General features: G+C 44.6%; 1 protein-coding gene across 2 annotated transcripts in view; it reads left to right on the top strand.

The window, feature by feature from the left end:
* Nucleotides 1-22,620, top strand: part of znf536 (zinc finger protein 536) — a 285,675-nt gene that overhangs the window by 9,448 nt on the left and 253,607 nt on the right. The window lies entirely within an intron of this gene.

Here is a 22,620-nt window from a genome sequence, read left to right as displayed (position 1 = left end):
TCCCGCGTGTGGCGTTTGCTTTCCCCGTTATTGTCGCACGTTCCCCCCGCGGCCATCTCCCGGTGTGTGAGGCGTCCTCCCCCCGGGGGTGTGGCATTTGCTTTCCCCGTTAATCTCCGTATAGACCATTTCGTGCTGGCCACCACGAAAAAAAAAGCCCTGACAAAAACGTCCCCGTGAACACGAATCAATAGATTGAAAATAACGGGACCATTTCACGAACTGCCGTGAGACTGTGTTCGTCCATTAAAGGCGGAAAAAGCCCCCAAAAATTCTAAAAACAAAAGTTTTTTTGTGTGTGTGTGTGTGTGTGTGTGGCAAGGCAGCCCTCTTAATTGCTTGATTCAATTCCAACTTGTCCTGTTTCCCTCGGCCTTCGGGAGGCGAAGGTTAAAATCCTCCTAGTGCCACTTTCGCGCCAGCGGATAATAGCGGGTTATTTGTCTTATCTCGCTGAAGGATCCATTGCTTGAAAGTGACATGAGTGCGAGAGGCAGGAGGGAAAAAAAAGAACTACATTTTTTTATTTATTTTTTATCGCGTTAGAAGAGAGGGACTGTTAGGTAGCTCTCGCGTCTCTGCCGTGAGTGCCCCTCCATTCAAAAGTGGGACCGCCAGTTGTTAATCGAGTGCTAATGTTAAAAAACAACCGCACGCTGATGGTGCGTTAAAGCGTTGGCGCGCGCTTAGCTGCCTGCAAGCAGTGGGTTCCTGTGTGTGTGTGTGTGTGTGTGTGTGTTTCCACTCCACATCCGTGGGAGTGGATCATGTGTCAAAGCGGTTTACAGGTGGCTGCAGGGCAGCAGCTCTACAGAGAGGTGTGTGGGGGGGGAGGGAGGGGAGGCAGGCAAGGTTCAAGTACCTCCGAGGCTGTGTGACGGCGCTGAACTGAGCAACGCCAGCCTCTGAGAGGACCCTTCAAAAAAAAAAAGCCTCCTTATCGCTCTCCTCACATCACATCCAGCGCTTTCACTCTTTTCTTCTTCCGTGTCTCTCTGCCGCGGCCTCTGTCATCCCGTCCTTCTCTCCCACTCGTATCTCTCGTTTCATCCTCATCTATTCTTTTTTTTTCGTCTTTCCTCTCTTCCCATTCGTGCCATCTGCCGCTCGGGACTTGTTGCCAGAAATGACGATAAGTTACCCTTTTTGTCTGAATCGAATGTTGTTTCGGACCCCAGGAAGACCAGCTGGGGGTCCTTATAATAAACAATAAACTTACATTTATTGTTACGCTACCAACCAAGCATAGGCGTGGATTTTTTAAGGAGATATGTCTCCTTCATATATAGTTTTGCCCGCCGTTTATGGTATTTATGTTGCCAATTAGTTTCAAACATTTCCACAGCGTATACTGTATTGTAGTTCCTGTGTGCGCTTGCCATATTTTACACGAGTGATAACCCAGGTAAGCCATCAGACTTTTGGCCTGATCGCGGCTGTGTGTCAGTTGACTGGACTGTGTTCTCCCAGACCCCCCCCCCTCTCAACGTTGAAACAAAACCTATAACCCGTTGCCCGAGAGAACTTTGTATATCGCTTTCTAAAATTGGCCAGAAATCACCTTTAAAAAAAAAAAAAAATCATAAAAATCCTCTTCTTTAAGTGTGTGCGAATCCAGCGATGTGTCCCCTTTTTAAAACCGGATCAAATTAAAGATGAGGAATGAGTTCACGGAGAGACCACTTTTCTGCCGTTTCCAGTGGAACCCCCCCACCCCTCCCAGCCCTCATCGTGAGAACAACTGATGGAAAACAAATCAAATATGTAAGATCCCCCATCCCCCTTTCACTTCTAACACTCAGAACAGTTGATCCCCCCTCCAGACGACTATATCTCCCAGTCGGGGGGGGGAAACATAAATCCAGTTTGCAGCAGGAGACTGCTCAGTTCTCTCCTTAACAGTCGTACCGGTGTCTCCTACTAGCTCAGGAGAATGAACTCCTGGGTGATGCGTCCCTTTCACACGTCTTGACCTTTTTATTCAAAATCGCACGACCGATGACGTCTTATCTATGCTATACAACTACAACTATAGCTATGGCTATCAAAGAAGATAGCCTACACCCTCTGTGTAAGGAATTCCAGTATCTTCCCTCTGGACGGAGGCTAAAAGTTCCTGGTTACAGAACTACAAGATTTAAAAGTAGTTTTGTACCAGCGGCAATCACTCTGTTAAACAAACGGTAAAATTATTTGCACAAAACGCACAAGCACTTTGGTCATGCACTGTTTTCTATTCCTCTTTTTTTCTATGTTTTACTACCTGTTTTTCTATGTTTTTTATGTTTTGTGTGTTGTGGTCTACAAAGTTTTAAGGATGTCCTGCCTATTAGACTGTAAAACTAGTTTACCTATGGGTACCAATAAAGTAACCTAACCTAACCTTATCTGGGCCTGACAACACACAACACACAGCACACAAACACGCAGCACACAACACACAGCACACAAACACGCAGCCTACCCATCGACAACAGTTTGGATAGCTCCAAAGTGGAGTTTTCAGTGGAGGGTTCTAGTGTCGGAACAATCTCACGAGTGCTGCTTGAAAAGACTTTTACACCTCGGCGTTCAGTAGGAGTCCGTTTTTTTATATATTTTTTTTTGGTTCACCTAATTGGTCCCATTTAAAAATACTTAACTTTGACAACTGGCAGTCGGAAAACATTCCTATTAGCCTACGGGAGTACCACATCCATGGAACCGTATAGATCGGGAGAGAAAAACGATAAATACACAGTAGGCAGAGTGATGACAGGACCGAGCCGGGAAGAGAAACACTTAGAGAGAGAGCGCGGCGAGCAGAAGGAGAGAAGGGGAAGCGAGACAGAGAGACAGAGAGGAGGGATGATGTACTTAACGCTATCTGTAGGCTTCCTTCTCAACAAGCTGCTGCCACAGATCCTGGGAGCCGGCGTTGATAAATTCGGTTTGATAAAAGTCACTGAAATGCCGGCCTGTCTGCGCACCTCTATTAAGCGCCGGTACATTTGTCACAGCCAGTGGAAGTCAACCAAAAGGGTTTTAATGTCACATCGGGCTGAATTAAAGACTCAATCGGAAGCCCTGAAAGGTTTAGGTTTTTATTTCAAGTGACAGTGGTGGTGGTACAGCTGGGGCTGGCGCTAAAGATTACTGGGCTCCAGTTGATCAAGGCAGTCGTTTTACATTTTATATTTGGCTATTGGGAATTTTGTGATTATTCGTTGCTCATTTTAGCCTGGATGCTCATTTTGTATCTGATGACTTTGAGCGAGGGAGGGGGGAGTGTGTGTGTGTGTGTGTGTGTGTGGAGTGGGTGTAGGGGTGTGGGGATGTAGAGGTTGAGCTCATCTCACGTCTGGTATTATTTTTCTAATTCTTCTTTTTTTTTTTTTTTTTAATCAAGAGAAATTAGATCTATGCTGCATTAATCACCAGCCTTCCTTAATGCAGCAAACTGAGGGAGCATTTAAAAAAAAAAAAAGAGGCTGCGTTTTAAAAAACACACAACTTTCCCCCTGAGAAGCCCCCTTAATACCACATTACTGTTCTCCATTTATGCAAAAGTAAACAAGTAAACCCAAAAGGCAAATGAGCATTCCAGGCGTTTAAACACACAGCCTTCTGTAAACGCCCGGCGCAGCGGCGACCACATCTCCGAGGCGTAGCTGCATGAGACGCAAAGTAAGCCTTGCTACTGTGCTTTTTTTTTTATATATACTAAAAAAAATAAAAAGTAAATAAGTTTTTTTCTTGCTCTTATTTGAGCACAGGATATTCAAAAACAAGTCCTTTTTTATTTTCTGGAACATCATTACCGTACGACAGCAAAAAGGCCTCTGTTAAATATCAGAATATTAAAAGCAGGGACTGTACAGGAAATACATGGGTAGAGAGGGGGAGGGGGCTACATCTACAATTGGTTTTATTCATGAAAGAAAGACCCTCCGCAGCCTTACCAAAAAAGAAAAAAGTGCACCACCGTTTTCCCCAATAACTCAAAACAATAACCTTCAGTTGCTGATGAATGGGAACTTAAAGAAATTTCCTTGCTTTCTCTCCACACGCACACGCATGCACGCACGCACGCACGCACACACACACAAACAAAACACACACACGCACACAAAAACACACACAAACACACGCAGACACAAACACACACACACACGCACGCACACACAAACACACACATACAAACACATGCACACACAAACAGACACACACACACATACACATGCAAACACACACACAAAAAACACACACATGCACGCACGCACACACACACAAACACAAACATACAAAACACACAAAAAAACACACACACGCACGCACGCGCACACACACACACACACACACAGACACACATCACAAACAATCAGTCGATCCCACCTGGTGTTGTATTTAATTAGGTAAAATACACATTACGTGTTGTATGGGCTGTATGCATGTGAGCGGGGGGGGGGGGGTGTGGGGGGGGGGGGGGGGGGGGTGGTGTGGGGGGGGGGGGGTTGTGGGGAGGGGGTGGGGGTTTTTCATGAACTGCTTTAAAAGCTGCTGTTCAAGGTGGGAGCTAAATACTATTTATCTATTATTTATCGGCGTTATTACCGGGGTTGAATTTAAAAAGAGAGCTCTCTCGACGTGGGAGAATTCCCCCGGCGCCTGACTCTTTCTCCTTTAATACCTCTTTTAAGTCATAAGATACGCTCCCATCCCCTGCTGGAAAAAAAAAAAAAAAAAAAAAAAAAAAAAAACAGATCTCCCGCAATTTCTCCAACAATTTCCTCAAATCATCTTCTTTTTTTTTTTCTTTTTAAGTTTTTATTTTCAAACGGCCCACCTCATCATCTTCTGTCTCTCCAGCCCCCAGCCCCCAGCCCCGTCTTCCTTTTTTTTCCTCTTTTGTTTTGATCCCTGTCTTTTTTGTTATTATTATTATTATTATTATTATTATTATTATTATTATTATTATTCTTGATCGTGAGCCGCAGTTGTTTTCTTCGCCTCAGGATTTTCTCTCTTTTGTTGTGTCGTTGGCACCCATCGTAGTAATGGGGGAGAGGGTTAAGTGGAAGTGCTGGGGCCCGGGCCCATGTTCAGCTTGTCTGTCTTGGCTGCTTTTGGTCAACGGGACTGTCAGATCTGCACGTAGAGATGGGGGCGGGGTGGGGGCGGCATCGTGCATCGTGTGGTTGAAGGCCTGAAGGGTGCTGTGGGGTGTGAGTCCCAAAAACTGGTAAAAACTCGATGGAGCTCGTTAAAGACAGAACAGGAGCAGGAACGTCGAACGCTTACAAGTTGTGTATTTCCCAGTTTGAACTGTCCCGGTGTGTGATGGTAACTCATGGCATGACTTTGCTCACTGTGCTCACCAAAAGCGACCGCTGCAATTTTGGGTCGTGGTGACATGGTTAAAAAGAAGTCAGACGAGGGATGTAAACATGCAGAGAGACACCCGGATAGATTTGAAACAAACCGACCGAGCTGCGGCACGGTGAGTCGGTCTCAATAACCGAGCGCGGTACGGTACCATGGCAACAAAAGAACCAAAACCAAAAAAATCCCTCGTAGATCAAAAAGCATTTTCCCCCATGGACCACCGTTAGAAAAGAGACATGACACCTCAAACTGTAAACAAAGTCTGTTATTAGCATGCATGGCTCTGGGGATGATGTCGATTTTTTGATGACATTTGGGTTCCCCCTCAGGATGAATAATAATAACTCTGTTTTCATCTAGCACCGTCATCGGGTCAAAATTTCAATTTGTCCAATACTTTTGATTTCTAAACCAAATACCTTTTCGAAACTGACATTCCCATCAGCCTCGGATGTCCTTTGTGTTTAGCGTTGGTTAGCGAACGTTAGCGCGCTAAACAAATATAGCGACCGTGATGAACGGTTGAACCTCCTTAACACCGGCTTGTTAGCATGTTAGCATTGTTACTGTGGGCATTGTTAGCATTGCGATGTTAGCATTTAGCTCAAAGCCTATAGTACATCCCTCGCAGAACAGACCGACCTCACCCAGAAAGCGACCGTGTAGGTAGATTGTGCAAGCAGCTTGTGACGACCCCCATCGACGTTTCTTGTCAGGCGGCGCCCTCTGGCTGTAGTAACTATCGCGGGGAGCAAATGAGGAAGTAAGGTGACAAAGTAGAAGAGCGCCAAAGGAGGCAGGTCATTTTAGTAGTAGTTTATGTGACTCATTGTAAGCCAATCCCTGATCCCTGAGTATTTTTCTTGCCTGAACGCAACTATTACATGTTTAAAATGGCTTAAAACGGCGACAGTAACGTGAAATACAACGGTCACATGATTAAAACTGCCACACCGGTCACGTGCGGCCACTGCGTTAAATAGAATACCGTACTGTATGTGACATTATGTGTTGTTTGGGGAGTCATAGGCAGTCAAACTATTATGTCATGTAGGTATGAGGATGTGCTTTTTGGTACTGTACTAGTACTAGCAGCTGTACTTGTTGTATTCATACAACTTTTTTAATGCAACAAGGGATTATTACCAGTATTATAGTATTATATACCTTGAAATAAAGTGCTTCAGATAATCTGGCTAAACTTTTGTCACATTACCAATTTACATTACCGCTCTGGTTTCTTGCTGTGTCTGACTTTTTGTTGCCACGTCACCGTGTCCGTAGATCTCAGCAATGACTTTGCTGAGTAAAATCTTATGATAACCAACACAAATGAAGGCCAGAACCTGTGAAAATGAGATCCAGGTCGCAACAAACCAGAGCTATCCTTTCAGCCGGAATTTAAACCCGGTGAAGAAGTCCTTAAGTCGTTGAAACTGATATACAGCTTTATCAAAAGCTCCGTACGCTCGTTTAGTTCCACAGCGCAGTTACTTTTACACTTATTGCCCTCTTCCTGCCCCGACGGAGCTTCCTCCACACACTCCACACCCGGCCTGTGACCCCCGTTGACCCGAACTTACTCTGTCACAGGAAGTCCTTCAACTCTGTTCTCACATCCTCCCCAAACACCTCCCCGCCAACGGGACAATCTCGTTTGCAGCGCTGCTTCGGATTAGGGCTCGGAGAGGTTTTTTTGCTCCACAAAGGGGAAGCTGAGTTTGAGTTTATTTCTCTCCGTCTCCCTCGTAGCCTCCGTCTCTCTTTCTCTCTCTGATTGCCCGAACAGCCCCCCGAGTGCTTTGAGGCGCTCTTGCTGGATCCCTGTGATTAGAGTAAATGGCCTCCCCCACCACCCTGCTCTCGCCGGCGTTCAGGGTCGGTGTGCGGGGTTGAGTGAGTGTGAGGCAGACTGAGGAGGACGCGGCGAACAGCGCAGAAAAGGACGTGGAAATTGACGGATGAAAAGGCAAAGAGCACAGAGAGTAAAAGTAGACATAACAGTTAAGTGGTTGACGGCTGGTCAGGGTGGAAGCCCATGGGTGACAGGATCCTATAGGTAGCTGTAATTCCATGTTTGCTTCATATTATGGTACCTTATAGGCCCTTCAGATACCACAATATAACATTTTTTGCTTTAAAATTAGGGAAAAAAAAGACTCTGCATCAGCCTCCCATTGGTAATTCTATTCTCTAAATAGGACATTTGGGGATTTTTTTTTTTTGCAGCTCCACTGTCTCCCATTTAGCATTACAAATGGTGCGTCCCACAAGAATGAAACATGGCAGCAAACACTGCAATTTCAAGGTATTAGGTGCATATTATATTATTGTCGAATATTAAAATAAATTGTAACTGATTGCTATCTTGGCAATTACGTCCTTCTCTCAGAATAACGGGAAGGTGGCCTCATACTCATACGAGGAGTGTTTCCGGACTCAGTCGGCTCAGGGGGGAGTGATGGTCTACAGCGGTGGATGGATCTCCTCTGCAGGCCGTGTACTTAGCAGAGACGTGTGTGTCTGTGTGTGTGTGTGTGTGTGTGTGTGTGTGTGTGTGTGTTTTTTCACATATGTGGCCTGTAAGAAATTCTCAGCCTGCAGGTGTGCTGAATCCTCCATGTGTGCGCCGCCTCTGTCTGTAAGAAGTGTGCTTTTCCTCAGTACGCATTGTGTACCAGTACCTGTCGCACGTGTGTGTGCGTGTGTGTGTGTGTCAGTTACTGCTGGGAGGGGCATTTGATCCAGCCGAGGCTCGTGTTTGTGTGGAGCCCAGCGGAGAGCAGCGGAGGTCAGTCTCCTCCTCAACACCCCTTTTTCATCCAATTTCTGTGGCTGCGGGCGGCTGCTTGCCGCGCTTTTGTTGCCGGAGGTAATCTGTGAAGTGATCTTAATTATGGAGGTTCGGCCTGTTCCTCTCTTCACCCCACCTCTCTCTCTCTCTCTCTCTCTCTCTCTCTCTCTCTCTCTCTCTCTCCGTCTTCCTCTCTGTACACGCTTTTAATCAAAGAGCGTAGTTAGCCCGTAATGAGGGCGGAGGGAGCACGTGCGCTTCTGCTTACACATGCTGCGAGGCTTCGAGGAGGAGGAAGAGTGAGGAGGAGGAGGAGGAGGTGGAGGAGAGCGAGGAAGGATGGGAAAGGGTGGAAAGACAAATGATTATTCAGTTTCCATGGCACGTTTGTCAAGACAATAATGCGGCGGACCAGTAATGTGGATTTTATTCTGATGTGTGCCGTACCCCCCCCCTAAACTGAGTGGTACCAAAAGTAGGGTTTGACTTATGTAATATCACTACTTTTTTAAAGATTATTTTTTGGGCTTTTCCACCTTTTATTTGATAGGACAGCTAGGTGAAAGAGAGCGGGGGAAGACACGCAGGAAATCGTCACAGGTCGGATTCGAACCCTGGACCTCTGCGTCGAGGCATAAACCTCTCGGTACATGTGCGCCGGCTCTACCCACTGAGCAAACCCGGCCACAGTAGCGCTACATTTGAACAAAATTCGTTGGATATCATAATTAAATCAATTTGACCTCTACAAGTTGGACTTATCAGACCTCTAAAGCCACGTTTCGATCACACAATATCAAATATGGGAGAACATCCGCTGGCTGCTGTGGATGAAGTGTTGCATTTCTAACGCCCGTGCGTTTCTCCCTCCGGAGCACCGACGCCACACCTAACGTTAAACACCGAGATAAATCAGCTGCCTTATTTTTTTTTTCCTCAGTGCACATCTGGAAGTATATAGATCAGTGGAAAAGAAGATAGGAGATATAAAAAATTAGGAAAATAAGACAAAGTTGTGTGGTGTATTCCTTCGAGGAGCGGTGAGAACGCTTATGGTGAAGGAGGAGGAGGAGGAGGATGTTGAGAGACCTGGAGGCAGGCAGGGGGGGTGAGGGGGTGGAAGGGGCAAAGGGGAGCACTGGGGGGTTGGAGAGAAAAGGGGAGTTAGATGGGATCCATTACACATAAACAGCCTAGGCATTGATGAGATGATCCGAGGAGGATTAGGCCGACAATCCTGATGGACACTGAAAAGGTGACCACACGGGGAGGGGCGTGTGTGACTGAATGTATGCACATGTGGGAAATGTGTGGGGGTGTGTGTGTGTGTATGTGGCATGTAGCACAATAGCATATGCCGTATGGCCTCATTATGATACCCCCCCCCCTCCACACACACACACACACATCTCCTCCCAACGCTGGCGTCGCCGCTCTTTAAGCGTTTCCAGGTCACGGCGAGGCCAAAGGGCAGCAGCTGGGGCATGAGTGCCAATCAAGTCAGCGCTGCGTCACTTTGAGACGCTCTCGTTCTCCATGTGTCGCGCGGGTTACGTGATATCGCTGAGCTGGTTTCCCCTTTTGTCCCTCGCCTTTTTTAATGTGACGGGTCGTGTTGGAATTTAAGGACCGAATGAATGAATTCAGCAGGCTTCTTTCCCTCTGAACAACGGCTAAAACTAATGCTGACACAACCGTCAGGACGACCGCTTAGGCTCCTATCCAGTCAAAATATCCAAACACTTGCCTGGTTGAGCTTCTCCAATGTGAGAATGCGTTTTCCTCTGTTTCGAACCATCGTATGTTACGTTTCTTTGGATTTGGGGTTGTAGGCCGGGGAAAAAGGAAGCCATTTGAGAGACGAGTCACTGGTTTAATAATGTAATGCAGAAACGACCTTGATGATCGTGAGAAAATTCTTCTGCTACATAACTTTTGAATGACTTGCTTGAGTTATTTCTGAAACATAAAGTGAGTTTCCTAAATCATTGCTGCCTAGCAAACTTTGTAGTTTTTTTCACATGCTGTTGCATCAACTAGTAACGTTAGAAAAACTACAACACCACACCGGATCTAGCTAGACCGGAAACACCACAACAGGCACGCCGCACACACTTGTTTGGGCTTGCGAGCCGACCAAAGAGCAGCAGGCTAACGTTACGTTTTGAGTGGATGGCGAGCGCGAGACGCCGAAATGGACGCCGATAAGATTCTGAATGGAAAGTTTACTTTTAAAAAGTTGCTGAATGGTTCCATTGACAAGACTAAAGTGATGTGTGTGTTTTGTCGTTGTGAACTGCGCTATCATCGCAGCACGTCCAGTCTGAAATACCACCTGATGGCCAAGCACACGGCTGATGCCAACTCCCCCCCCCCCTCGTCAAAGCCAGTCGACAGAAGCACAAAGCGAGCCGATCCACTTTTCCATGTTTATAAGAGCAATAAAATGAGAAAAAACATAATGGGACAAAAAGAAATCAAGGGACATTTAGAATAGATAAAAATATGCGATTCATTGCGAGTTAACTATGACATTGATGCGATTAATCGCGATTCAATATTTTAATCGTTTGACAGCACTAATCATTTGACAGCATTTAGTTGAGCTAATAACGAAGTCCGACGAAATGGCCTCGTCACCGTTTGAATATTTGTTAAAATCCGCAGACAGACATAAAGGGTGACCGATAGCATTGTTCTATGAAATATAATTCAAATGACGAAATATGGAGATCCGATGGGCATTTCTTTGCGACGTTGTACATTTGTAGACCAAACGAGTCGCGTAAGAATCACGACAGAATGATTTTCTTCGGATTTAACTTCAACCCTTGTGTTGTCTTCCTTGACCATGCAACTTATTCTTTTTCTGGGTCAAAATTTTATCTTTTTTTCATCATTTTGGACATCTTTTAGGTCACTTTTGTTGCTTTTCCACCGGTCACTTTTTTCAACATTTTTGCCTGCACCTTTTGACGTGTTTGTGTGTGTTTTCCTCCCACGTTTTTGAAGCTTTTCCTGACATTTTTGTCACTTTTTTTGACGTTTTTTTTCTAAAAATATATGTAAAAAAATTAAAATGCTATGAAATTGAAAGCACTTGTAGGGAGCCATCAACGTTATTTCTTTTGAAATATCCAAATTTCTGATATAGAAACGTTTTGAGAACGGGTCAAACAGGATCATACAGAGTTGTCATGAAAGCTAAAGAGGTAGCAAACTCCTGGTGTGAGGAAGGGTACAGACTTTTTCTCATGTCTGCAAAGTAGTCTGTGAGTTGGATGGGAGACAGCGTGTGAGTGTGTGCGTGTGTGTGAGTGTGTGTTACAGTGAGGCTGCTAATTCCTTCAGGGTCAAGGGGAGGGGCGGGGTTAAATGGTGTCACAGGAGAGGTCAGCGGTGATTAGCTGCCATCTGAACTAATGACTGGATGCTGAACAGGACAAGAGACAGGAAGAAGATGAAGAAGAAGAGGGAGGGAGGGAGGGGTAGCCTACTTGAATTTGGGTTATCGGTTTGTTGAAATCATCGTGTGTGTGTGTGTGTGAGTGTGTGTGTGTGTTTGTGTGTTTGTCATTGTGTCGAACAGTTTCTCCCAATCCCATTTGTACCCCCCCTCCCCCTTTCCTCATGTCCTTATATTATTAAAGGTTGCCTCCGTGCTTAAGTAAGGCAAAGCAGATGGCCTTTTTCATAAATCATGCTTATAAGATGATTACAGGCGTCGCCACCCACCACTCTCCTCTTCTCTTACGGTACAGTAGTGCTTACAGTTTTCCTCAAGGCCTGCTAATCTGGCTGCACTTTTAAAAAGAAAAAAACGAGAAAAAAAAACACCGCTTGAGCTAAACTCCGATTATTTTACCGACCGGGGTCAAAGGAGACACCACAGTTTGAAACCACCGATGGCTGCGAAAACAAAAACCACAAAGGTGACAAGTGGAGAAAAGAAAAAATGCAAAGATAAGATGACTTCTTCCCCTGCCAGTGCCTCCTCCTCCTCCTCCTCCTCCTCCTCCTCCTCTTCCTCTCAGCGTTACCCCCCTATGCTTGTTATGTTCCCAAGCTCGGCGCAAAGTTGCTCCGAACAGGATGTTAAATATATGGCACGGGGGAGGAGGGCGAAGGAGAGGAAGAGGGATGGAGGAGAAGTGAAAAGGAAAAGGGTGCGTATGTGTGTGTGTGTGTGTGTGTGTGTGTGTGTGTGTGTGTGTGTGTGTGTGTGTGCCTGTGTGCGTTGGATTATGTCTGTGCCGTTGCACTATTCCTTGATGTATGCGCCGTGTCAGGCAGTCATTGTCTCCTGGGTAAAGAATGATAGTTCAAATACCTAGCATCTCTCCCCTGGTGCTCCAAATGCTCGCCTTTGAAGTTTTTATAATCCATCTGTCATCTGCGAGCAGGGAGGGCACATGTTCTGTACCACTCAATTACCAAATTCTCTTTTTGCCAGCTACAATGAGACAGGAAGCAAATAATATGGGCGAGCCTGAAAAAAAAAAAAAAAAAGAGAGAGAGAGAATAAGGGGGAAGTGTAGGGGGGGTATAGAAAGAGAGAAAGAGGGAGGAATTGCTTGAAATCCTGCGTTCCTGGCTTTCTCACGCACTTGATTGTGTCCCCTCGCTGCCTCTCATAACAGGAGAACAAAGCCTGTTTGTTGTGGGTGGAATGCCTAAAATGTTTCCTACTGTTACAATTATGAAGAATTTGATTGAATGTGTATTGTTTCAAGGGCTTGGCGATTTTGATCATTTAAAAAAAAAAAAAGTGATTTAGATTGTTATTCTGCTTCCCTACTAGCAATAATAACCAGTCACCTAATCAAATTCCATTTGATATAAACATTTCGTCTGTCATAAGGGCTGCTAGATGTTGTGAATGGCTCGTGTGAGCCAAACGGGGGAAAAAAAGAGAAGAAAAAAGAAGTGTGTTTCGATTATCCATTATTCATTACCGACGCTTAAAAAGATGCTTTCTGATAGGCTTTTTGTCAGCGGCTGGATGGAGAATCTAATGAAGTTTGCTGCACTTCTTGGTGTTAAAAAATCATCTTTAATTGGTAAACCACTTTGTTGTGCGTCGCTTTAAAGCCGCGCCGAGGCCACCGGGAAAAAAAAAGAAGAAAAAAAACTTCAGATAACCGTCTGAAAAATAACAACAGCAGCAGTTGCAAATTATAACTCTGAAACGTATTTCATTTACATACGCCACGGGCCCCCCTTTATAAGGCGTCTACCTTTTAATTCTTTTTCATATTTAACACGCGGTACGAAAACAATAAAAGACGTCTCAGATCTCTGTGTCTGTATTTTTCGTTTACATCGGAAAATAATCCCCCCCCTCCGCAGTCTCCCACCCCCCACCCCCCTCCTCAGCTCCCCCCATATCCGAAAAAAAAAGCATCCTCACTGGGAACGAGATGAAAAGATTGTTTTGAGAGAACTCGAAAGGAAATTTGACGTTCTTTGGTTGCTTCTGAAACTTCCAATATTCTGCCGTAATTGTTTCATACAAGTTATATATCTTCATTTGAAGGAACGGGTGGGGGGTAGAAACACGTCGGCCTCTTTCTTCCTGAATAGAAAGCAGCAGAACCCATCTGGTTGGGTGATCCACGGCTGGCCCTCTTGCGCTCATCGCTGAAATAATACTCCCTCTAATGACTCCCACATATTCTGAAATCTCCCTTTTGAAATTGGTCTTGGCAGATTATTTGCAGGTACTTGAGTTGCATCTGTTTGCAATTTTGCAAATGTGGAAGACTTTAATGCTCGGGCAGGGGCTGGTAGAGCAGAGAAGAGGCTATTTTTAATCCGTGGGATAACACCGGCTGTCAGTGTGAACGGGCCTGGGTAGCAGCCCGCACCTTAACCTCTGCATTTTGACTGGAGGGAGTGGGGTTAGTGTGAAAGCAGGACGTCAGGTCAGTAAGAATAGATACATATTCAAATAGAAGCGTAAATGCTTTGGATCAAGTCATGGCGGATATACCCAGTGGCGGACCGTAACAGTACGAGTACAAATTTGAGCTATTTCCTTGAGTTTTTTTCATTTCACGCCACTTTATACGGTGTTTGGTGTTTTAAGCCCCCAACGTCCAGTGCCTTCCAGGCAGCGCTGCCTGGAAGGCACTGGGATTAGCCAATGATTAGTGTCACTGCCCGATGTGAGTCGAGCGCAGATGTGAGTCGCGCATGCGTCACTTTGCGACAAGTAGCCTCCAAGATGCTAACGGCTTTTTCTATGAGCTAACGTCAGCAATTAAACAATCATAGCTAAAATGCTTTTGAAATGACTGCTGCTGCTGCTGCTGGCTACAAGTTAACAATCAAACCCAACAAAGGCTGTCAATTGAATGGCATTTTGAGCTAACGTTAGCAATCAAACAATCATAGATAGCTAAAACGTTTTTGAAATGATTACCATCTGCTGTTATTGTATGTAAAGAGAAATGTTTATTATTTTATGGATTTCACAAATTTCAGTAAGACACGTTATGCAGTAAACCATTTAAATCTGAGCATGCGCGACTTACATCTGCACTCGATTCACATCGGGCAGTAACAGTTAGGGTTAGGGTTAGGTGCCTTGAAGTCGACGTTGGGGGCTTAAAACACCGTTGAGCACTATATACTTGTACTCCACAGCATTAAAGAGGGTAATATGTTACTCCACTACATCTATTTGACTGAGCTGTTGTCGTCGTCGTCCTATGAAAAACCTGTATCTCCAAATTGGGCGATTTAGATTTTGTTTCCCGAAAAAAAAAAAGTAGTGGGTTGAGACATTTCTCCGAAGTTAACTATTTCGAAACCCATTAGCTTTCACACAAAGCTGAAGAACAGGCCTGTTTATCATGGCTCATGGAGATACATGGTGTTGACCGGTTAGGATTTGACATCAAAACAAGTGATCAACTCATAAAATGGAACGCAGTGTTGCTGCCAACAGTATTTAAAGTAGTTACCGTTTGCTTCATCACTTTTTTTATTCTTTTTCATCAAACTGCAGTTTTTGCAAGTTCCCGCAATTTCATTGCATAAAATTGCATGAATATCCTGCATATTCCATCGCATTTTTTAAGAAAACATGCCGCATAATCAAGGATTTCTGCCCGCAACAATCACAAAAAAACTAATGTAATACATGATAATATAAGATTCACAGGGGGCATTTTTCTTCTTTGAGTGAATTCACTTTTGATACTTTAAGTACATTTTGCACATAATACAAACGTACTTTGATTAACATTTCCAATGCGGGAGTGCTACTTGTATTTGATTACTTTTACAGCGTGCATGGCATTTTTACTTTCACTGAATTAAAAAAAAGCTACAAATTCTTCCACCACCACTGCAACGTAATCTCACGCATTGTATTAAGTCATTTTAATACATATATCATAGATAATATTGCCCCAACAAAAAAAAAAACCTGCAGGCCCAGGAGTTTGTCAGCTATTTGTATTGTCCATTATGAAGTGCAGTGATCAGCCAAGCTAAACCAAAGCTGAAGTGATTGTGACTTCAGTCCTTATTATTTCTACCATGTGGAGAGCAGCTGACCAGCTTAAGCCCCCCCCACCCTCCCTCCTCCCTTTTAAAACTGTAATAAGGTGCCCTATTGTCCTGTGGCGGGGTCCGAGCCCACCCGGCTGACTGTAATTGCATAGGTGGTTACAATTACATTAATTACATATTTCATCAACACTGTTTATCCAGCCGCACGGTAAATGAAGAAGCCAAACTTTGAACTCGGGCTTTTGTTTTTGCGTTTCTTGTCTGTCCCCCCCCCCTCTCCCACCCCTAACCCACCCCTTTCTCTTCCTTGCTTTTTTTTTTTTTGTGGTTGTTTTATTAGGAGCGAGAGGAGGGGAGGTGCCAGAGGAGGAATTATGCTGAAAGTGTATGCCTTGCAACTTTTCCCCTCCCTGTTGGAAATGTTTATTTGAACAGTAAGCTCATGATTTGAATATTTGTAATCCATGCTTAAATTTACAGGCCAGATGAACTTTTTGGCACAGAATGGCAACCATAAGTAGGATTTTGAGAAAAGCTTTACAAAATTTTAAGCCATGTGCAAGGCTTATATAATTTAGGAAGGGGTGGGGGGTGATATGCACAAATAAAACGGGCTCTGTCTTATTTACTTTACACGCGCAGAAAAAACCTGCATCATATGGCGCCTGACGTATATATATATAAACTCGTTAACTTCTGTCCTTCTGTCCATACTTTTACAAAACAGAATCTAAAGCTAACAAGCAGTTGCCTATGAAATACTTGAAGGAATAAAATAGCCCCAGAGGCGCAGGCACTCGAGTCGTCCTCCTGCGTCGGATGTAAATGAGCGTACTCCGTATTGACTGGCGCTGTTCGGGGATGCCACCCATATTGTCGGCTGGGAGGTGGCTGGGTCGCCGTGGCGGCTGTGGCGGCGGCGAGCGGCAGAGAGTGATAGCGAAGGAGCGAGAGAGAAAGAGAGAGGTCACTGGAGCGGGGAGAAAAAAGGAAGGCTTTCTTAAATGATGCTAATCAGTCCGGAGGGGCCTGGCCCTCTCTCCCTCATCAGCCTGCTGTAATTCAGATGTGCCGAGAACCTGGAATTAAATGTGTCACTGTGAGGCGCGTGCGCTAGCCTCTGTTTGCCTTGCATCCACTTGTGTGTGTGTGTGTGTGTGTGTGTGTGTGTGTGTGCGTGCGCGGGGTGTTTAGGGGTTAAGTAGAACCAAATTAGTGGATGGGAGAACTAACAGCAGCAGTAGCTTTCTGTGTGGCTACTTCTTGGTGAATGTCAAGATGATTTAGCTGCTCTTCTGCTCGCCGTCTGTCTCTAAGCACTGGCCCTCCAATCACCGCTCTGGGCTGTCTGTTTTGTGGCCCTCCATGCAACAAATGAATATTAAATCTGCACTGGGCAACTTCACACACTGGCAGGAGGTTAGAGTCTGAAATATGAGGACGCTGAAGCCCAGAAATCCTGCAAGGTATAGGGGTCAGTAAACTGTCTTCGTCTGCAGCGTCTGCTGACAGGGGGGAGGGGGGGGGAAGAGGAGAACAGCTTCTCAGTGCTTTCTGAATCAGTCAAATCTGGAAATTCAGTCGGGGGCACTCTCTTGGCTTTTGCAGCTTTGTATACACTTCTATATATGAAATTTAAAATCATGGAACTTTAACTCATACAAGCAACACTAGATCAGTGCTGACCAGTGTTTGGGTGGGAACGTTTCTATACCAGTGCCGATATACCAGAGTTTATATATTCGAAAACAATTTTATGATTTTTTTCATGTCGGGGAACAGAAACATGGTTTCCTAACAAAGCATTGTTTTATTTTTCCCCAAAAAAACTAAACTTCTTAAACTTTCCATACACACACAGCTGTACAAGATTTTTACTGAAATAAATGGTCTAAAATTGGCAAAAATTATTATTTCAATCAGGACAAAATGATGATTTAAACTATCTTATTAACTCTTATTAACTATCAGACCAAGGAATAAATTAATACTTACACATTGTTCTTTACCGAAAAAAAAAAAGGATTGGGGTTGGATACCCAGCTCTAGTGTTGGTGAGTGTGTCCCTGTGTGAGCACACAAAGGTGTCTGTGTTGTCTTTCTTGCCAATGAAGGGTGTGTGTGTGTGTGTATTCTCGCTAACATATTGTGTGTGTGTGTGTGTGTGTGTGTGTGTGTGTGTGTGTGCGCAGGGACGCCAGTTGGGCTAACAGCTGAATCATGGCTCAGCCGCTGCCCCTCGTAGTCCTTGGCAGTTAGCGGTGTGAAAAAGCCTTCTCTTTGAGGGCATTATATAGATTAATGTGCTGTGCCTCGGGCAGAGACACACACACACACCTCGCCAGGGAGGGATCCTGACCGTGTGTGTGTGTGTGTGTGTGTGTGTCTGAGTGTGTCTGTGTGTGTCTGAGTGTGTGTACGAGAATCAGAGGACTACAGCAGCATAGGATTGTTGAGCTTTAAGTGTGTGTATATGTGAACGTTTGTGCATATTTGTGTGGATGTGAGGAGGGACCGTTTGGGGGGGGGGGTGTAGTAGGGGGTGTTAACAAGAGACCAGGGGTGTGTGTGTGTGTGTACGTGTGAGAGAGAGAGCACGAGAGAGAGATAGAGAGTGGCATTCGTTTATTTTTGATGAATTTTCTAACATTATTTTAACTTGCTTGTGGAAAAGCCATTCAGTGTCAATAGAAATGATGCAATAAATCCGACTTTTGATCACGACTGGGTAATGACAGCGCTGTGAAGTGTTAACGACTTGACTCGTAGCCTGCGTTTGTGACGTGGCTGTACCTGTTCATTGCAACCTGTTCAACCCAGTAATGCAGCTGCATTCACAGATATTAGAGCGCGTCCTTGCTTTACGCTTCATTAAACTACGAGGCTGCGTGCAATAAATACACTCGGATTCCAGGGTATTACGCCTGCTAACTGTTTAAGCATGCTAAATCTGACTCGGTTCAGGGTACTAGGTGTCTGCAGGGGCATCTGGAGAGTGGATGGCTTTCCATCGAGGTGTTTTCACGTCGATCAGACGCCTCGGTGACCTGAGAGGGGCCACCGTCTGACCCTTTGACTCACCTTTTCTTTGTATAATGCTGCACCTAACGATTACGCTCATCGCCGATTCATCTGTTGATCATTTTCTCTATTAATGGACTAGTTTTTTGTTCTGTAAAATGTCAGAAAATGGAGAATTAAAAAAACCCAAGGTGACGTCCTCAAATGTCTCGTTTTGTCCACAACTCAAAGATAATCAGTGTACTGTCACAGAGGAGAGGAGAAACTAGAACAATATTCACATTTAAGAAGCTGGAACCAGAGAACATTTACTTATTTTCCGGAAATAAACTACTCAAACCGATGAACTGATTATGAAAAGAGTTGGCGATTCATCTAATAGTTGACAACTAATCGATTAATCGTTGCAGCTCTACTTTCTATCCCACGCTGTCTTGCCTCTTAGCTGAGTTAGCTCTTAGCATAGCCCCAGTTAGGATTAGGGTGTAGCCGAGCAGATATACAGCATCACAACAAATACACACACACACACACACACACACACACACACACACACACATGCCACAGCTGCTGGAAGCAAATGCAAATGGAAAAGTACAACACTGTTCCAGCTGAAGTTAAAAGCAAAACCCTTGTAGGGGTAAACAGGATACTTCAAACTTGTAAGACCTCACTCTCTCTCTTTCTCCCTGTTTCTTTCCCTCCCTTGGATTCCATGATTGCTCATATTTTGTATTTGTATATTATGTATTATATTGTGTATTTTTGTTTCCCTTTTTCCTCATTTTCCTCACTTTACCCCTTCGCTGAGAAGTATGAGGGACATTTTCCTTATCAGGATTTTAGCACATTCCATGCAAGATTAGGCACATCTGTTGTTTTGTGTATGTGCTGGTGCATGTGTGTGTGTGAGAGTGTGTGCATGTGACTGTGACTTCTGAGATTATGTGTGTGTGTGATTTTTCTGCCTCTTTGACTGACTACATGTACTGTGGCTGCGTAGTTCCAGGACACACAAATGTACATGTATGTCCATATATGTTTGAGTATGCATGCATGTGTTTGTGTGTGCGTGCGTGTGCGTGTGCGTGTGCGTGTGCGCGTGTGTGTGTGTGTGTGTGTGTGTACTCTCTCCAGCCAGCGGTCTACATAATCTACTTTTGTCTGACAACGGCATCAAGTCATGGAGGTGCACATATGCAGAAAGCTATTTGGAAAGGCCTCCTCGTAGCTGTCAGCTTTTATTATGCGCTGAGGTGTCATGTTTGTTAGGAAGCTGAGTGCAGATGGCAGAGTGGAAGAAATGGATCACTAATTTTAACAATGATTAATGAACAGAGATGGAAAATGAATTACATCGGACTATTGGAGGCAAGGAATATTTTCTCTGAAAATGTTAACTTCGGCTGCCAGGCAGCCGGCCGTGTTGTGGGAGTATATTGAGGAGGGGAAGGGTAATGTGTGTGTGAGTGAGTGTGTGTGTGTGTGTGTGAGTGTGTATGTGTGCGTAAGTGTGCGCGTGTGTGTGCACTAAGGTGCAATTTTCCCCCTGCATCTTTTGTAGAATCAACACTTCACTGCTCTTGCCTATTACTTTACTGTTCGCCTGCTTAAACACTGCCGGCTTTACACACATTGTTCCCCCGCCCCATGTGTATTGCACTACCAGTTAAGGTACACAAGCTTTAATAAGGTAAACACAGGAAAGGTTAGACTAGTCCTAAAATGTTAGCTATTTCCATTGCTTTGATATCAAATCATAGATGTGGCAGATTCCATCAAGTAGTCAGTAGCTTTTGCTGTGTTGTCTCACTCTGCTAGAACACATACCTGTCTATGTCTGCCCTTGAATGGAGTTTGCGAGCCATGTTCACTTTTGAGCACGAACGGCAATTAATAGTGTGCTTTTGAAAAATGTTTCATTTCCAAAACAGCCCCGGAACGTGTCCAGAAAACCCACCTTATGAGATTATTAAGTTGAAAATCAGCGTGTTTACCTTTCGTACATCAGTATTACAATATCACATGGCAGTATAAGAAGCAGACGTGACATTCCTCATTGCTTGTGATCTGAGGAGAAATCCTTAGAGTTTCTCCTGTCATCCTACCACTTTCTTCCCCCCCCCTAAACACGCATGCACACACACACACACACACACACACACACACACACACACACACACACACCTCTCATCACCACCCTGCCTGTGTTAGTGTCTCTGTCGAGGTTTATCTGGTGGGCGGCTGGTGCAACTTGGTTTAATAGGTAGATGTGAACTATTTTGAATTTAATTAAGGGCCTGATGGGAAATACGTAAAGGGAGAAAACACAGAGCGACTTCTAGCAACATTGTGTTTGTGTACATGTGTATGTGCATGAAAAAAAAAAAAAAAAAAAAAAAAAAAAAAAAAAGAAAAAAAAAAAAAAAAAAAAAAAAAAAAAAAAAAGGGGATCTCAGGTTACGGCAGCATATGCTAAGCACTCAGAAAACATACACAATGCCTTTGGTGAACAAGGTAGTCGGTATGCCCTTGGGAGCCAATTTAGATTGTGACTTAAGGCAATGTCGTGGCTTTGTGTGTGAGCGTGTGTGTGCGTGTGTGTGTTTGTGTCTGAGTTCCTTGTATGTGAGTGTGAGTTTTTACTCTTGATGCTCCATTGAAACAGTAGTGGTGGGTAGATCTGGGTGGCCCTCCTGCAGACCCTCCACATCTGTGCTGCTCCCTCTCTACACCCAACCCCCACCCCCCTCTCTCCCCTGTTGTAGGACTGAGCCAGCTTCTCCATGCCTGGCTGCGTCTCCACATCCACAATTATAGCCATGAGAATTAGTTGGACCCATGCTTCTTTCCCAGTCTAAATTTGAAGTAATATTGTGCAGCATCAATGAATCACCAGAAAGAGCGCCAACTACGAAAAGCCACGGAAGCAAATAAATGACAGTACGGCTCGACACCGTGACTGACAGGTGATCTTTGGGTATAGCGGCGTGCGGGAACAACACGGCATCGAAGCGTTTAGCACTGAAGGTTGGGAGTTAAATATACAAAACCCCAACTCTTGCGGATCACTGTACCATCTAAGCAAACTCTTAACAGATCCAAGCAAACGTTTGAAATGTCACCAAAAAGATGAAATGTAAATCAGGAGAAGTTTAGTCAGCTGCGTTGAAATGGATCAAACGGCTTCATCGGCGGAGTTAAAACATCCAACCTTTTTTCAGGTTCTCCACCTTAATTTAAGCATTACAACTTTTTTTTTGTTGTTGCAGGGTTTAGGAAATCCATCCTCTGTAATTTCCTAAATCGTGACTCGTATCAAAAAGTCAAAGCCAGTTGCTGTCGGTGTTTCCGTGATGTTTCTCTGCGAGGCCTAAACGCCGCTCACAGAGTTGCATGCTACTTTAAAGGGGGGAGTGGCGGTCTTTACTTCACATACTTTGAGTCGGCTTGATTATTTTTCTGGCTTTAAGCGGCGGGGGCTTCAAGGCTGGATCAGATAACATCCTCCGCTGTGCTGCGCGGGCTCCTCTCACAGTTTTTCTGCTCATGAGAACAAAGCTTCCCAACATTTCCAACTAACAAAATGACAAACCGCGGACATCTCAGTGTGTGTCCCGCTATGATTCCCTCGTCTTGAACTGGATATTAAAGTGTCAAAATAAAATAAAAAACTACTCCTCATAAGAAAAAGGAAAAAAAGAGTCAAAGATTGATACACACAAGCAATTACACACCATGTATTTGTTAGATTACTTATAGTTGTCTAAATGACATCATGTCCTCCCAGGAAGTCCTGAGGAAAAAAATAAAGATGTGGGGTTGGGGGGAGGGGGGGGCTGGGAGGGATCAACACACGTTGTTTTAATGGGTATTTCTCCTCTGTCGCCAGTGTTGCAAACTTGTCAAGCTTCAAACGC

The sequence above is a fragment of the Perca fluviatilis genome, chromosome 3 (genome assembly GCF_010015445.1).
Source record: "Perca fluviatilis chromosome 3, GENO_Pfluv_1.0, whole genome shotgun sequence".
Classification (NCBI taxonomy): Eukaryota; Metazoa; Chordata; class Actinopteri; order Perciformes; family Percidae; genus Perca; species Perca fluviatilis.
This window is presented reverse-complemented; position numbering and strand designations above follow the sequence as displayed.